Consider the following 17,327-nt stretch of genomic DNA (forward strand, 5'->3'; position numbering starts at 1 on the left):
TCTGATGCCACAAACTGAAGGGTGACTGCACTGCACTGAGGCAGCAGCACCAATAACTCCATGAAATTCTAATGTTTTTCTCTATTTTGACCAATAAATAGGAGACCTATTGCTTAAAATAATAAGTATTCACAAAATTGTTGCTAGCACACATCACTGCCTTCTAAAACAGCCATTTCCTAAAAAAAAGGAGAGAAAGAATAGCATCATTACAGGGAAAGCAAGTTTCAAAAGAATTACTGTATTTGGCATGGCAGACACACTGCCCCTTGAATTTGGGTTTGACAGGCACACAAAGGAGTCTGTTAAAAAATGAAGTAGGCATAAAATGGATGGTACTCTCTTGAATCAAAACTCATAACAAAGGTGGTATTTAGGTTTCAGTTTCTTCTGCCACGAGATCAGCTGTGAGCCTTTCCAAGAGTCAATCACTGGGATTGGAATCGTTAGAAACTATATCACTGCCAGCCCAGAGCACACTTACCAAGGTGCAAGCTAGGGCAGTCTGTCCTGAAGAAAACAGCTATATAATTTTTGCCCAGCTTAGAAATAACTTTTAACAATTCTGTTGGACAGCAGAAAAAAATTATAATTACTTTACGTGAGATACCCTGTGAAAATAATTTTTCTGTACAAAATTGTTAGAATAACACATTAAAAAAAAAAAAAGAAGAAGAAAAACCACAAAACCATCAGCCTTGCCATCCAGAAAATTTGTAGGAATTTTTTGGACATATTTGAGTTTGAAATCCATACTTACAAGATCATCACTGTAACCCTGTGGCACTGTGACCTATTCACATAATGTAATATGGGGGTTTTTCTAGAATTCATATTTGAGTGAAAATTCACATATTGAAGGCTTTCTCTAGAATTCACATTTAAACAAGGATTTTTTTGGTTTTCCTCATTATTGAGAAGAAAATTCAGGTAATTTGTGTGCAGTTTTGGTTTCAAACATTTGGTGATATATTTGGGACATTGATGTTTCCCTGGCATACCTGTGTAAAATGATGACACTTTCAGACAGGGATATGTTGAGTGTTTTCTTGGCTTGGCACAGTGCCTGGAAAAATCCAAATATTAAAGACAAGTTTTCCAACGCATTTTAATGCCTATATTTGTAATTCAGATCACTTTTTTCCAGTATTGGATCAAATATTCAAGAATGCAAGGTGCAAAGGTTTCCAAGAATCTCCAACAACAATTGTATGCCATGCTGTCATAAATACATAGAGGCAAACTGAATAAACATGGTGAAAAATCCACTCCTTGAAGTGTTTTTCTCATCTCATATTGCATTTGAACAAATGGATCATGCTGTGGAAAGCACAGCTTGCTTTGCACTTGAATACTGATGGTGATATCAAAAGGTTTGTTTTGGGTTTTTTTCTGAATAGATTATATTTCATCACTTTTAAGCAAGCAGTTCCATTTATGTTACATATTTTTAAGTGATTGCTTTAAAAGACCATGTAACTTATTCCAGCTTTTGCCTTGATTGCATAAATCAGCAGTTATTTTAATTTAAGTGGAAAATATTCCGACTTGAGACAAACAGGGAAAAATTTCCATCTGCTGAACCATCTATGTAACCTTAAAATCTACGTGTTATTTAGCCTGTCATTTCTGCTTACTTCGGGGGGGAAAGTTGTCTTTAATCCCATCAGCCCCACATGGGGCAAGCCCTGGGGTTTGCCCCATGTGGATCCAGCAGAGCTCAAGGAGCAGCTCCACTGGTGATGCTCAGTTGGGCTAGCACCCAGCCTGAGAAATGCTGCTTTTTAATTACTGACACCCAAAGCAGCAGTGGTTTGCAGGACCTCTCCCTCACCTCCAAACTCTGATCTCAGGAGGAGCAGCTCAAATAAAAATCCTTTCCCAGGATGTGTTGGTCACCAGTGCCTGAGTGCAACAGGAGTGCCCTGAACAGTCCAGGGGGAGGAAGGGATTGGGGCCAGGGGGATTTGGGTTTGGGGGAAGCAGGTCTGTGCAGGAGCTGAGGGCGGGGCTTGGTTTGGAGAAGCTGTGAGGCTACCTGAGCAAGAACATGGAAATGTGGAAGGGTTTGGGTTGGAAGAGATCTTAAGGACATGTCCTTCCACCAGTGCCATGGCAGGGACACCTTCCACTATCCCAGGTTGCTCCAAGCCCTGTCCAGCCTGGCCTTGGGCACTGCCAGGGATCCAGGGGCACCACAGCTTCTCTGGGCACCCTGTGCCAGGGAACAATTTCTTCCTAATATCCAACCTAGATCAGCTCTCTGCCAGTTGAAACGTTCCCCTTTGTCCCATCCCTCCATCCCTTGTCCCAAATCCCTCTCCAGCTCTCCTGGAGCCCCTTTAGGCCCTGGAAGGGCTCTGAGGTATCCCCAGAGCCTTCTCTCCAGGCTGGACACCCCCAGCTCTCCCAGCCTCAGCCCTCCGAGCACCTCTCTGGCCCCTTTTTATCATTTTTTCAAGATGTTTCACAGTACAGCAGTAAGGTTTTTGTTCTTCCTCCAAGCTTCTGAGCTTTTTCAAATTATGTATAAAACCAATCCCCTCTGCTTTGCAAATAATTTTTCTTTCTGCTGCCTATTTTTATCTCCTAAGCTACAAATGAGTCCAGCACTCCCAAGCTGGTGCTGAAACAGAAGCAGGAGCATGGAGGAAGGGCTGGTGGATGTCCAGAACATGTTTGGCTCTTCCTCTGCCCACTACATGAGCCAACATTTCCAGAGCTCTGATATTAAACTCAAATGCTGTGACCCAACACTCCAGTTTTTCCATCTCAGTGCAGCAGGCTCCTCATCCCATCAGGCTGATTGAGGTTTCAGTTGCTTTACTTTCTCCCCAGCCAGCTGGAATTGGCCATTTAGCCACCAAGCCTGATATGGTATCTAGCAATATTAATTAGTCTGTCTAGTAAGGCTAATAAACAGCAAAGCTTTGTATTTCTCTATTCTATTTTCTAATTAATTCACTGGGTGCACATCACAAAGGGTTTTATAAGGAAACAGATACAGGCTGCCAAGTCTTCTTCCCCTGTAAAATCCAGGCTCTGCTGCTTGTATTGGAAATAATTTTAGCATGCTGAAAAAAAAAACAGAATAAGGCATTGGACAGAAATAAACATTCATACTGAGAGATTAAATATATTCCAGTTTAGCCTTAGGATTTTGAACATTTCATTTTCACCAGTGTCTCATTTTATGAGCATAGAGGGAGTTTTGCCACAGAATGTGACTGAACTGATTTCATTGCTGCATTGTCTCAAAACTACCTCCTCTCAATTTCTAAGGAAGTGACCTGTGCACAAGTGGAATTCCTTTCCCTCTCTCCTGCCCCATCCAGAACCTCCAATGAGTCCCTGCTTTGCTGTCAGCCATCACCATAACTTGGAACCATTTTTACAAGTAAGGAAAGTGGTTGACAATTTTTGTTTTTAGCATCACTCTGGGAATGGGTGACTCTCCACTGACACTCCTTTGGGAATGGGTGGAACTATTTATTTTGGTTTTCCACCACTTCATTTGGCTTCTCTGAACTTATATATGGCATTTTTCCGTAGCAGATATCAACTTTAATGCTGATAAAAGGTTTGTGTAAATTCCAGTTCTGGGAATTTATCCCATTTGGGGTGAGGAACTAAACATTTTAGGTTGTGTTTTGGTTGTTTGGGGTTTTTTTTTAAAGCTTTTACTTCCAGTAAGGCTTTTGATGTGAAGAGCAAAACAGATGCAAGGGAATACTTCATCCAAATAACTTCTGCAAGTAAATGTCATGTAAGAAGCTGATTTTATTTGGCACAAATAGTTTTCAAAATATATATATTTATTGGTTGGCTCCACACCTCTGTCCAAACTCTAGGTTTTAGTCCACAGCTTCAGTCAGAGTGCTTTAAATAAGCTCTCACAGAATAAGGAAAGAGTTGGGCAAGATGTTAATTTGAAGCAATTTTGATCTATGTGATTACACATTGCTGACAGGAAAGATGATGGCACAGAACTAATGAAAGGGAAAAAAACTAAGCTGGAGAACGGGAGAGGAAACAAAGGCAAAAATGGGTTTAAAGCACTAAGATCTATCATGCAGAGTTGAAAAGCCAGACTGTGAAAAGCCAATTAGTGCACCAAATATGAAAAGCACCCGAATTAAACACAGAGAACATCATCAAAGAGAGCTGAGATACGAATGTTCCCAGCATGCAGACATTAAGACATTTCAGAGCAGCATATAAGAAAATGTTTTTAAGAAGAAATGAAATGCAGTGGGAATTCAGTAAAAACAAGCCTGTAATGGGGCAAATGATAGGCTGTGAAATGGAAGTATAAAAGCCAAATCTTTATAGTGTCTAACACTGACAAGACACTTTAAGGCTGAGTTTATGAGATTCTGCGCCATAAACATCAAAACTTTGAAAGCACATTTGTTGCTTGATGCATGTTTTTATTTAATCTCTTGGAGTGTTAATGAGCAAAGAGATGGATTCTAGTATAATATCCATGTTACAAGAACAAAAAATAAGGACCAACATTAGCACTGATATTCTAAATGATCCAAAAATGTCTTCTAAATTGTATCCCCTATTAAGCAACTTGGATGCTCCTTGTGGTCTGAACACACTGAGAAGTGCTTTGATGTAAATATCAAATTCATAAGTAATTTTTCTACATTTGGAGTGGTCACCTGCTGGCTTCTATTCAAAGCATATCAAACAGGGTGGGGTTTTGCTGGTCCTCTTCCATTTGGCTAAAGAAAACTATTTAGGCAGTACAATTGCAAACAAAATGTTGCTTGAGTCTCTAGCAATTACTGACAAAAACGGGTTTAAAACCCAAATATCACGAGAAAATATTTTGGCAAAGTATTTACATTGAGATATGAGAACCCCAAATTAAGAAATGAGGGTACCTGCAGGCTAAATGAATGCTGTCTCTGTATCCTTGAATATTCTATATTTCTGGAGGCAGTCAGTCAGTACCTTCAGCTAATGTCAAGTCACCATCCAGGATTCCTGTTCAGCTCAGGTTAATATTTTAGTTCAGTCATTATGCCAAAATGATTTGCAGTGCATGTGGACAGTGTGCTGTGTCTGCTCTTCATGTGAGGATTTCTTTCTCTCAAATAATAAATTCCTTACAGTCAGAGGTTAGCTTTGCAATCTTTATTCACAGCACAGTAAATACTGAATCGCTATGAAACCTGAGCACTGTCCTAATCTTTGGGAAGTGGTTATTTTTTGAATGCTTCACCTTTGAAGATGTAATTGCTCTCAGAGAGGTTTTGCTCAGGATTCCAGGGTAAGACTGACCTGTGTCCAGTGGGAGGTGGAAGGGGATGATCTTTAAGGTCCTTTCCAACCCAAACCATTCCACAGCTCTCTGAATTAACAGTCTCACTGATCTGTCCTCACTCTGACACACCAGAGCCTGTTTGCCAGCCCTGCCTCAAGGATTGCATCACAAAATACAATCAGAGAGCTGGCAAGCCTTGGGTTGGTGCTCTGCACAACTAACCACAGGATCATAACGTGCTGGATATTCCACTTCCCAGTGAAAGCAGCTCCATGAAGATTCCCTGAAGAAGTTAATTCCAGCTTTGAGATGAAATGACACAGCTGCAGGTTAGTGGAGATCTCAACAAGTATTGCTGAAAGAATGAGCCTCCTGCAGCTCAGCCTCCAGGAAAACACAGTCCAAGATGCAGATGAGCCAACTTTGACTGCCTTAGAAATGCCAATTTTGCTACTTCACCGTCCCTGAAACTTTGAATGTTTGATTTCACAGCTCTTCAAGTGTTATTTTAAAGCTGTTGACTGAAGACTGTGCTTAAGCTGCTGCCGACGTCTTTCAATTTATTCAGTGTGTAAGATTCAAACTTTTCCTATTTTTCTGTGACTGGTTCTTTAACTCACTATAGCCCAACAATCTAACAAGTATCCTCTGGAGATCTTTGATAATTTTCTAAAGAATTTACATATATATATATATATATATATACTCATATATATACGGAACTTCCATGCCTACAAATGTTTTTTGGGGTGAAAGAAATTATCTCTCCTCCTCGAAGTCTGTTTTGCTGACTGAATTTCCAGACAGCACAATTTTTTTTCCAAACTGAGTATTAAATTCACTCTATTTTAGAGAGCAAATAAAGCCCATACCAGATGGCCAGCCAAGGCTATTACAGGCAGTCATTACTTCCCACACCCACTTGTCCCTCCAGATTAGGAAATATGACTGAAGAGTTGCTTTTCCTCATGCACTTTTTCCTATTTCCATTGCCAGTGAACAGATGATGCCTTGCAGTTATCTCCAGCTCTTCCCCAAGCACTCTGCTGCCATTCCTTTGCTCTCCTATCTCAGAGAAGGAAAATGGAAGTTTTAAAGAGGTGCACCTGCTCAAAGCAAAAGGGACTGCAGCATTGCTCTGCACAGACAAAAATTGGGATGGAACTTGAAGAAAAATCAGATTTATGTCCAAAAATAGTGCTTGCCCCAGAGATGTACACATCCATCTGGAAGACTCATCCTGCAAAGTAATTATTCACAAAATAGATACACAGGTGGTTGTAAGGAATTTCTCACAAACCAGGTGTTTCCTTCCTCTTTTCCAGCTCCTCCCTTCTCCCTCATTGCCTTGCAGGACATGGAAGCACAGCAGACTTGCACTTCCAGCAGGTGCAGGGAGCCCTCAGGCTGGTGGGGATGGATGGGACATTTCCAGGATGGGGAGAGAAGCCCCTAGCTGGGTGGGGATGGATGTGACACTTGTGATTTCCTCTCCCCATCTGAGCAACAAGCTGATCCACCCGTAGCTCTGGGGGCTCTGGCTGTGCCAAGCTCAGTTATTCAGTGTTAGCTGGAGAGTGTGGTGCAGCCTGAAGGCAAGCAGCAGCTGACTGGAGTTAGAATGTGTTTGTCTTCAATTACAGGGATCGATTTCCAGTCAGGTTGTGTTTGCCAGGACTGTGCTGCCAGGCAGGCACTGCAGTTGTTGTCACCTTGTCCTTTCAGCTGAGAGCTCAGGCCTTGGCTTCACCTGGATTTTTGTCTTTATGTGCACAGGAATTTACATAAAGTACTATTCAATCCTTCTGCAAAGTGCCCCCAATGCTGTTTGTTACTTTGAGCACTCAATAAATGAGTTAATTTGAGGTCTTGGGAATGTCACCATTCTCCAGCTCAAGTCTTGCTCTGCAGAAAACACAAACACTGCTCTGTCCAAGGAAACATCAGCTGAGCAGCAAGGAACAATTCAAGGGAATTCCTAAAGATGAACCTGGAGGGATAATGTGGATGTGAGTGGAAAAGAGAGTTTTAACACCCACAGTGGACTAAAATAACTGTTGCTCTAGGATGCAAAACCCTCCTGTCAACAGATGAAGTGGGAGCTTCAAAGTCTGTTAGAGTTGAAGTAACTTTGTCCCACAGGATTTAAGGGTGGCAAATCAGATATGTTTACATAAAATGAATTATTTATTATTACAAATGATTAGACAAAAGATTGTAATCAGAGTTATTTACTGCACAGTCTAAAAGCTAAAGCTACTACTATGGGAGCACAGTGGAGTTGGATCAAGGTGGTTGATAATCCCTGCTGCCCTCAGTTTGCTGCTTTGCTCCTGCACCACCACTCAGAAATTCAGGATTTATGAGCAGGCAAGAGCTGCCAAAGGTTCTTTCTCCTCCTTGTATTTACTTTTTTCTCATTCAGAGAGCCAGTTGTAAACTCCAAGGTACAGTGTCACCGTGATGGGTTGGTGAGTGAGGGGAGCTCTACATTTTCTAAATGAATGTTTTTACTGTGTGACTCCAGCAGTGATCCTGAAAACTGTTGTGGGGACATGGGAGCAGTTTTACTTGGGAGAATGGCAATGACAGCTGTCAGCAAAAAACTGTGCTCCAGAGGCTCAGATATGTGAGGATAATTAAAATTATTTTAATTTTTGTTATGTCTTTCTCTACAATGCAACCCTTTTACTGTCATAGAGCTCATGTAAATGAAGGATTAACAACTTTCAATTTGGATTAAAACTTAGATTTATGCTTTAAAGAACTGCCTTTGATCCAAAGAACTGCAACAGTATATTTAAGTGTAACTTATTTCACAGTAATTAATTCATTTTCCACTCTTCACTGCCTTCCCAGTCTTGGTCTGTGTCTGCATGTTTCAGGAAAAACAGGGTGATGAGAGGAGCCAGGGAGAGCAGAGAGCCCAGGCATTCAGCTCACACTGACCACCCACAAACTCGCTGGATTCCCACTCTGGTTCCAATTATCCATCAATAATTTCTGGTTCCATCCCTGCCACCCCTTTGGTCACTGTCTCACAGGTTCTGTGAGAATCCCTAACCCTGCACAGCCCTGGGCCAGGCACTGCTGACTCTCACTCTCTTTTCATTTTTATTGATTGAAAACCTGCAGGACACAATGCAAATGCATCCACTCGGTGACATGTCCTTGCTCCTGGTTATGCTTTGTGAGCTTTTTGTCAGATTTTAGCAAAACCTCTGCGGATGGAGATCAGACACTCCATGGGGGTGTTTGTGCACACAGCAGCTCCAGGACCTGAGACACAGAAAATGTCAGAATTAGAAACAGATGGGATGTTTTGCTTTTATTTTTTCTTTCTTTTTTCCTCTCTACAACATCAGTTCAACAGCTAAAGTTTACAGAATCAGTGGAAAATGACAAAGTTGGCATAATCAGACTAGATGTGGCCTCCACTTGCTGACAGTGATTTTTTTTCAACATGAGGATTAAGTAGATGTATAAACATTTTCAGAATTACCTTCCAAACACCAGATGGAAAAGTAATTGGAGTCAATGTAGAAATCTGTGTTCCAAATCACTGATGTATCTTTAATTCAGGGTTACAACAGGTACCTTTCATTTGCATTTTTTATCTCAGCTCTGATCTCTCTGGGCTTTATCACACTCAGAGATGATGAATCATAAGCAGTGAAGGACATGGCTAAAATTCCCTTTCAAAATGCCATTTGCAGGGTGAGCAATAAGGCTGAAGAAATGTTCTTTTTTTGCTTATGAACTGAATAAACTCATCTGGGAAGAGTAAAGTGACACATAAATGTGCCATTTCCCAGTGCCACTCTTAGAGTGACTTTCCAGAACAAAACCATACTTTAACTTGAAAGCAAAAATTACCTCTGCCAAGTAATACATAGTAAACAATGTGATTTTAATTACAGCACATTAGTTTCTGTTTACTGTGTCAGAAAGTGCCTAGGAGACAACAGTGTTGATGCCTAATGTTCCTCAGACCCTTTGGGTGGATTGACATTAATTTCAATGGGCTAAAGATGATCCCTTGAAATGCTTGTGGTTTAAAAATTTAATTTATGGTTTTTAATTCCTTTAGTATCAGAAAGATTTTTGTACTTGCATGTTTTTGCAGACCCAAAAAGCTTGAGAACAATCCCAATGGAGCCACTGCTGGCTGAGTTTAGTGACAGGTACTGCAGAAGCAATTAAAACCTTGAAGTCTTGAGCAGCTGAAAGAAAATTCTGATTTTCTTTCATGTGCAGAAGGTCACTAAAGTGGATTTGAAGCTGGTGTGATAGCACTGGATGGCTTCTAAGAGCCTGACACAGAGTTAGTAGAGTTTGACAGGGCGTTTCAAATGATTTCTGTAGAGCTTGAAACACTCATTTCTGATTATTTTGGAGGAAAAGTGACACAAGAATATGGAAGTGTTTTTTCAAAGTTAGATGGTGAAATAAGCTTTAATAATTTAAGCTCATCCTTGCCATAAATACCAAGCAACTTCCACTCTGGAATTTCTAACCCAGAAGAGGAAGCCAACACTGGCTCAGCAGAAGATAAAACGAGTTGAAGAAAATGTTTTTGATCATCTTGGTGGCCTCTAAAGCTCTAAGGACACTCAGAAAGATAACATCATCTTTTAGAAACTGTTTGACTTCAAAGAAATTGCTGCCACAGAAAACTTAAAATTGATGATCCCATTTCTCTATCTTTCCCAAACAGGTAGTTTAGGGCTGCTGTTGCTCTAAAGGGAGCATCACTCCATAAAATCCTAAAGTAATATTCACAGCCTCCCAGTAAGGTTGAGGGGGGGAAAGTGAAATATTACCATGGCAACAGAACAAGCTGGAATCTAGAAGACAAACCACTTTTACACAGGCTGCCCCTGATTCTGGGCCGTTCTCAGCTCTGAAAGGCTGCAGAAGGCTGAAAGGAGCAGAGTTTTCTCCTCTTCCAGTCTTGCTCCAGCTGACCATTCCTGGGCTCTGTCACAGTCAGCTGATGCTTCACTTGCTTTCAGGGTTTCTCTTCTTTTACTTTTTCATTTTTCTTTTTTTTTTTTTTTTTTGCCAGTAGTTTTCTTTTCTTGTTCCTCTTAGTCCAGTAGCTGGGCAAAAGTTAGAAGCTAGTGTTGTACTCCATGATAGAAGAATGCAATATAAACCAGTTACATACAAAAAAAAAAAGAGTGGTTTCCACCCCAGAAACAATCTGATGGAACTTTACTCTTTGTTGTTTATTCAGGGCTGCACTGTTTCTATGATTAGTGCTATATTTGGTATAAATTAATTGTAACTTTTGCCCAGCTAGTGCACTAGAAGATCCAATGCAAGCTGCCAATACAAAAAGGTGCAGCATAAAATAATCAATGTAAACATTGAAAGGAACTTAATCTTTTTCTCTTCTTCCCTCATTTAGCAGTGCCAAGTGATTCCTTCATTCAGAAGTATGAAAGATTATCTCACATTTTTCAGAATAACTTTCAGGCCACTTGAATCAGTGTCTTAAAGCATGTAAGCAAGCAGGAAGGGATCAAAACACAGGAATTACAAAAGCCCAGGCTATTGAAGGGCTTTTTTAAAGGAAACAAAGCTTCTGTGAGCATCACTCTCTTTCAGAACTTTAATTAGGTCTCTGATTAAAGGATATCAAAGAACAGATGTTTTTCACAGTTAATAGGCAGCCTGGAACCATTCAATACCAGTCATCCAATTCTGACCAGGTCTCCCCAGGAACATCAGGAGGATGTTCCAGGCCAGACCATCTTTCCCAAATGGATATATCTGTATGTTTATTTCTAATCTGGGGAAAGAGAAATACCAAGAGAAGAGCCAAAGTACTGTTTTTCTGCAATTGGAACTTCCATCTTTTTCCACAGAGAGGGCATAGATGTCCTCCCCTCCCAGTGGTCAGACATTTATAGAGAACAGTGTCAATCAGAAGGACAGAATTCACTCTTGTTTTGAAAGAAAGTATCAGATGTAGGATCCTTCATTCCAGGATCTTTTACTGGGCCCTGAATCTCATCCATGTGATGGAAAAAATCGCAGAAGAAGCAACCAGGTTCAAAAGAGGAGTTGCAGTTTGATTCTACTTTCCTTAATAAGTACATACTACATCACTGAGCTAAAGCAATGATCCTCTGGGTTTAATCCCTGTATTATCTATTAACTTAGCAGGAAAGTTCTGCTTAACTGTAATCACCATCTGTGTTCCCTCAGGTGAATTTTTGTACTCCTGAATTCTTTATTGGGCTCTGAATTAAGTGCTATATGATAACAACCTCTCTCTTCCCTTCAAAATCCTGCAGACCTTAATAGAGTTCTCAGTACCAAACAGTTTTCCCAGCTCTAATGAGAACTGGATGTGGCCAGAAAAGGTTGAGTTAAAAACCAAAAAGAAGGGACCTTAAAGGTCACCCAGTGGCACCCCTGCCATGGCAGGGACACTTCCACTGTCCCAGGTTGCTCCAAGCCCCAATGTCCAGCCTGGCCTTGGACACTGCCAGGGGTCCAGGGGCACCACAGCTTCTCTGGGCACCCTGTGCCTCCCCAGCCTCATAGGGAACAATTCCTTCCCAATATCCAATCTAAACCTACTCTAAAAGCAGGTTATTTGTTCTTTTTGGTTCACTGTCTTAACAGGGAAATGGGAGCAGGTTTGGGATGAAGACTTTGGCTTGCAGAAGCAAACGACTGCACAGTGATCAGATCCAGACACTCCCCATGGTGTGGAGCCTCCCTACGCCTACAGGAACTCCCAGATCCCAGAATGTTCATATTTTTAAAACAGTCTCATATCACAGCAGTGACAGGCAGCAATAATAAAGCTGCTACAGGCAGTTCTTCATGGGCAGTTTGAAAATAACATAAAATATTGGGCTTTTGACTGATTTCCCTAAAAGAAAACAAATCTTGATTGCTTGGAATTATAACAGCATACAGCTTTGGAGCTATGCATTTATGTAACTGTACAAAACCAAGCTTTTTATTATTTAGAGGGAAACTGAAGAAAATACTGTGTTTTTTCAAGGTGAACTCATTAAAAGCAGTATTTAGGACTTGAACATCTAGCCTTCTTTGCTATAGTGATGACACAGTGATATATATCAATATTTCAGTTTGTTACACTTACTACTTTTATCTCTTTTTTGCTGTAAGTTATGTAGACCCAGTCTTAGAGACCTTCTGTATATTGATATAGGAAAGTGACTCATACATATTTCTATTTTTTGGCCCTTAATCATCTGTCCTAGAAAAGCAATGACCAGGAATTCCTGTGAGCAAAATGTACCTTCCATTTAAAAATAAACCAAATTTTAGTAGCTGGCTTCAGGTAATAACAATTACTCCTTTTAATAGCTGAATACACCAGATGAGCATTTTCCATTCTGAGAACAGAGACCATCATCAGTGGTGACATGCAAAGCCCAGCTCCAGCAGCCTGGTGAACACTGATGCTTTGATGAAGTGGATTCTCTGCTTTTCTGGAGGCTCATAATGAAATGCTGATGTTTGGAATGAAAACCTGCCATCGAACAGCTGAGTGTTGGGAATGTTCTTGCACTTCTGCTGGGAAATGTTCAACTCAGCTGCATTCCAAGGTCACTTCTTGCCTGAGCAGGCTGAGTCTGTGGTTGGATGAGGTGCAGAGCTCCCTGATGCTCCTGCGCACTCCTCTGCTGTGGTTTCAGTCCCAGCAGGGTTGGACACAGGCAGCCTTGTTTCCCTTTTTTCCTTCCCTCAGCTGCTTGCTGGATCTCTGTGGGTCTGTTCGTGGCAGGAGGGTTTGAGGAATGAAGCTCAGCAGGTGCTGGGATGGCTGCTGGCAGCCCATTTATTATCATGAGCTGGTACAAGGGAAACAGTGTTCAAATAAAGCAGTTTTTAAAGAATAAAGCAAGTGATGGGGCTCTGATCCCTGTATTTGGCATGATTTTTAATTTCAACAAAACTTCGCAGGAACTATTCATGAAGTTCTTTTCCTGGAGGAATTTTTTCTCTGTGTACACTCAGAAGACAGAATTTGCAAAATTATACTGATGTGGTATCTGTTTAGAACAAAAAAAGGGGAGAGTGATCCCTTTCCTTGGTTCCAAAGTACATCAAGAGCAAGGCAATCATTCCCACTGAGTCACATCAGCCTGAGACCAAAGACACACAACAAACACATCAGCACTTAGCACAGTGGGGATAAAATCCTCCTGGTAGGAATTCCACTGATGTTAACAAAAGATGCTGAACGCTGGGAAATGTTACATAGCAGGCTGAGCCCTAGAAAAAAGAAAAGCACATTTAACCAGTCTTCTAGAACATATTTTATCTGAATCATCCCAAGAATAATTAGAGATTTTTGAGTTTAATTTTTTTTTTAAGATAAAAGAGCTGGTGTGTGCTCACATTGCTGTCCTGCCTTCAGCAGGATAAGCTGAAGCAGATTCCTGGTGACACTCTGGCCCTGCCTTCTTCAATAATTCCCTGCAATTCCAGCAAAGCAGGCAGTGGAAGAAAGCAACACAAAAAGGTTTTGGAAAGGAGCCATCAGTCCATAATTCTCCAGCTGAAGCCCAAGCCCTCTCTGCCACTCTGCCAAGTGCCAAAGTCACCTGTGAGCACAGGCTGGAGATGCAGCAATCCTTCATTCCCTGGCCTTCCTCCCCCCAAACCCACTGCACCTGGGAATCCATGGCTGCAAACTTCTCTCCACTGCTGGATCCATTGGGATGCTGCTCTGGTTGGAGTGTCAGCAGCAGGACATCAGTGTGGGATGAGTTTAGAGACAGAATTTCGGAGAGGGAACTCAAAGGAGCTATCACAAGTGGCATGAGCGTTGCTCTGAGTGTCACAGACATTCATTGCAGCAATTCACCAGTTCCCCAAATATCTCCACCCCAGCTTTAATGACACAGAGGTACATCAGCAAAATTATCCAGGGTACTTTGCTGCCACCACTTCAATTTAATATTTTCTCTCATTTTGTCTTGGCTTTAGGGCAGGTTCCATTTTTCTGAGCTTTTGGGGCAACACAATGCTTTCTGCAGTACTTAAAAATTGACTGAAAGTCATTGCAGCTCAGTGGGATAAGAGAGCTTCCCCAAATTATTCCTGAATGAGAAAGTCTTATATTTAATTCACAGTAACCTCATTCTTTACATCCAGTCTGACCCTGAATAAAATCCCTGAGCCCAGCTCTGGGGTTAGAGGTCCCAGGTGAGGCTGGTTGGTGTCACTAAGGTTTTTAGTGTCCCCAGGGTGATGACACAGCTATGCCAGGCCCTTGGATGGTTCCAACCGACTCCAGTGTTATTTAGGAATGGTTCAGGCTTCAGCATTTTTAATTACTCTCCACTCCTTGATCTGTTCTTACAGGAGGTGAAAGGCAGAGGGAAGGGAGAAGAGGCTGGACAGGCTCTGCATGTCCTCAACAAAGTGCCTGCAGGGCTCAGAGAGCCCTGGGGGGACTGAGGAATGGACTCAGCAGTTACAGAAAGGGCAAGAGCCACCAAAAGAGAGAGGAGAAGCTGATCTGGGGGTTATTTTTTGATCTTTCTGCTTCCACAGCAGTGAGTAGCAGCTGCAGCTTATAAAGGTCCCATAGAAGATGCAGTTCCCCCTGAAGCCCCAAGGAAGCTTTGCTAATGGTTTGTGAGATGGGAAAAGGCTGCTAAAACAGTGCCAGGAAAAGGAAGATGGAAATCCCTTCTTAGTTCTTAAATAGGTTAAGAAAAATCTTTGTTTTCTCCCAGAATTTCATAGCATGATGAGATATGTTGCAGTGCTAGAGGATTTCCACAGAATCACAGGATTTCCACAGAATCACAGGATTTTAGGGAGCACAGTGGTTCTTCTGGTCCCACCTCCCTGCTCAGCCCAGGCTTGTTTGGCCACTGAGCTTGCAGGAAAAAAAAAAGATCGTGTTTAAGGATTTTATTCTAATTATTTTGTTCTATTTTAATGAGGCATTTTGAGTGAAGTTCAATTTTAATGGATCTTGTGTTTGCTGTGTTAATTAGATCACTTCCATCTATTTTATATAAATGTTTTGGTTGTAATTTTATACTTTCTGCAAGAACACATTGCAACCATTACTTCTTATGAGATAATAGAAATCTCATAATTCCACGTTCTGGATTAGATATAAATGGAGCTGTCATGCAATATTCCATTTCTGACAAGAAACCAATAAACTAAGAGAAGAAAGAAGGGAAAAACCAATTTTAAAAAATCCAAAAGAAGCTGTGATTGATGGGCATATAACTGAGCTAGGATCCCCATGAATAATGTTAGTTACACAACATGCCAAAAGACAGAGTTTCCAAAGGGAGTGATTTTGTGATTAGTTGTAAATTGTAATCAGGACCAAAATAGTTCTGGGAATTAAATGCTGCTAAGCACAGAAATGAAGAAAATGCAAAACCATTCTCATGTTAAGCAGGGGTTTGTTTTTCTTGGCATTGTATTTTGTGGCAGCTGTCCTGCCTATGAAGTATTGATTTGGGGGATTTTTTAAATTGACAGCTGAAAAATCTTATTAAAACCAAACCCTACCTGTGCTGCTGATAATATCCCATGTTATTAAATCTGAAAGAACCTTTTGAAATCTGGTTTTCTTTTTAGTAATTTGCCACTCACACATTAGATGTCTTGGGCAATAAAAACATCTGTCATTATTTTGCTTTCTGGAATGTCATGTTTTAACAGGGTTTTGTAACATGTGAAGTGCTCAGAGAGGTTTCTAGCTAAACCATTCATTTCAACAAAATGAAAATACAAGAAAATAATGTGATCAATATTTGATCCTGCAAAATGAATTTTGCCTTCTCACAAAACATGAGTTATCTGACAACATTAATAGATACAACTGAAGTGCCTGAGAGAGAAAACTTCTGAAGTTTGGTTTTCAAGACCAACACGACAGAATAATTAACACAGGCCATCCATGCTGGTAGAATCTCAGCCTGTCATTCTTTCCTTACTGCTTAGAGTTAAAACTAAAGAAAAAATTCATCAGCATTTAGTTTCATGTCTTGCACACCAATTCTCTTACACAAGGTCAACATTGTGTGTATTGTTCTCCCATGGATTGTCTGCACTTGCTGATAATTCATTCATTTTCTGGCTCATCAACTCTTCCTTCCCAGAGATTAAATGGCCCTTGTGTCTCCTCAAGAAATATGAGAGAGCTTTGATTGCACAGGGATGGCAAGAAGGATGAATGGATTGAATTTCGACATGGTTCTTTCCTTTGCTTCTTTTATTTCTCTGTTTCTTGGGGTAAAAAACCATCTGCTGCCAGTGCAGGAATAGCAGGATGGATCCACTGGAAAATTTGGCTTCCCAAAAAACAGCTTAGGCCAGGTGAAATTCCCCTGGGAAGGAATCTCTCTGGACAGGAGGGTGCTGCTGGCTGTGGGGGGACTGCCATGAACACAAGTCTCTCCCACCTATTCATTTTTCTCTGGAAAAACTCCGTGCTCTTGGTCTTTCCTTCCCATGTCAAAGAAGAAATTGTAATTAATTTCCACGGCTCTGTTTCCCTGTTCCTGAATAAAAATTTGAATGAATTCCCACCTCTTAAACACACCTTCTCAGGAAAAGTCTGTGTGACAAATTATTTACATTTTATTAGACCTCCTTTACTCCTGTATCTGACTATTTAATGCCAATAAACATTTATTCCCCTTTACATCTTGGATCTTGAAAGGAAGGACCCATCATGGTTATTTTCACATTCAAACAGGACTTTTGGAGATACATTTTTGTTCTACATTTTTTAAACTGCCTTTGCAGAGGTGTGAACTGAACTGGCCATGGAGAGAAGGGCAGGAGGTTGTCAGCAGGACTTGCACTCCAAAAATATGCCAAGACAGATCCAAATCCTACTGAAGCACTAACAAACCTCCATTCTCTTTCAACTGACTTTCCATTTCTGACATGATTAATCCTCATTTTACACAGTCCTTCCCACATTGGGCATGAAAAACAGCTAATTAATTTCTGCTCAAGCACCCTCAAAAAGATAAAATTAAAACAAGTTCTGCATTATTTATATAAT

Source organism: Lichenostomus cassidix, chromosome 6, assembly GCF_008360975.1.
Source record: "Lichenostomus cassidix isolate B80296 chromosome 6, HeHo_3.0, whole genome shotgun sequence".
In the NCBI taxonomy this organism is placed as follows: Eukaryota; Metazoa; Chordata; class Aves; order Passeriformes; family Meliphagidae; genus Lichenostomus; species Lichenostomus cassidix.